This window comes from Hippocampus comes, unplaced genomic scaffold (genome assembly GCF_001891065.2).
Source record: "Hippocampus comes isolate QL1 unplaced genomic scaffold, H_comes_QL1_v1.1 scaffold36, whole genome shotgun sequence".
Taxonomy (NCBI): Eukaryota; Metazoa; Chordata; class Actinopteri; order Syngnathiformes; family Syngnathidae; genus Hippocampus; species Hippocampus comes.
This window is the reverse complement of record NW_017805695.1, coordinates 4,033,774-4,034,770: the sequence shown is the minus strand read 5'-3', so window position 1 is coordinate 4,034,770 and position 997 is coordinate 4,033,774. Positions and strand designations below refer to the sequence as shown.

Genomic DNA, 997 nt, shown 5'->3' with positions numbered 1-997 from the left:
GAGCGGAAGGGGGGGGGGTTCACATTTAAAAAGTGCTACTGCCAGTTTTACACAGGGTAAAAGATGAAACGTACCTGAAACTGCCGATTGTTTCGATGTCACATATTTTATTGCGTCCTGATTTACGCCATCCGCAATGGAAGAAATCCCTCTTCTCGTCTGTGTCCTTGCGGTGGAGACAGTTCTATTAAAGACAGCACCTGCTGATCCGAGCTCACGTAAGAGCGACAAAACAACCGGTTGTGATCAGTCAGCAGATTCCCACCTCACTTATGGGCTGGACGTGCTTCTGCGCAATGACGCACGCGGAGCAGATGTGGAATCTCCAAGACATGGAATCAGAATCTGCTGCGATGAGGACCACGCACGTTGTCATCGTGCACTGTAGATTAAAAAAAAAAACAAAAAAACGCAGGGACATTTCCCACATACCTCATTGTCATAATCAAATGACATTCATGAAGTGACAAATCTAAGAAATAATATTAGTTCCATTTGTACTCACAACCATTTCTGTCAGCGAAATGAACTATAATTGTAGGCGAGTGAAATGGGTTTCGGCGCCCATCATGCACGCTGCGTCATCTATTTTGGTTCTTTGAAGAAATCAAGTGACAATAATCCTGTCAGCACAAATTTAACGCTTGGAAGCAGCACCTGCAGGCTATTATGCTTTCTAATCGGCCACAGTCGGCTTTGAGAAAGAAAAATCAGCAAAATATGACTCAGGATGAGGTTGAACATTTCCCTGTAACCCCATTTCTTTTCTTCTGTGTGTAAGATGCACCTAGAAGACAACGACATGCCCTCGGGGGTGTGGGAGGTCACCCACGCAGCTGTACTGTTCCAATCTTAGCTCACGTGTGCTTGAACTGTTGAAGCTCAGTTGATAAGGCAGCAAGAGCACCACGGTGCCACCATTCACGAGGGAGAGAGGTTGCTTGCCCCTTTGTTGGCCAACAGCCTTTCAGTTGAAGCATGCTCACAAGCAGGATGT

At 46.0% G+C, this 997-nt stretch overlaps 1 protein-coding gene across 1 annotated transcript in view; it reads right to left on the bottom strand.

The window, feature by feature from the left end:
• LOC109523026 (gamma-aminobutyric acid receptor subunit pi) overlaps positions 1-369 on the bottom strand; it is a 41,635-nt gene extending 41,266 nt beyond the window's left edge. Inside the window, exon 1 of the mRNA XM_019881863.1 lies at positions 75-369. The gene's annotated coding sequence lies outside the window, so the exon portion shown is untranslated. The remainder of the gene's footprint in view (positions 1-74) is intronic.
• Between the last annotated feature and the right edge of the window lie 628 nt (positions 370-997).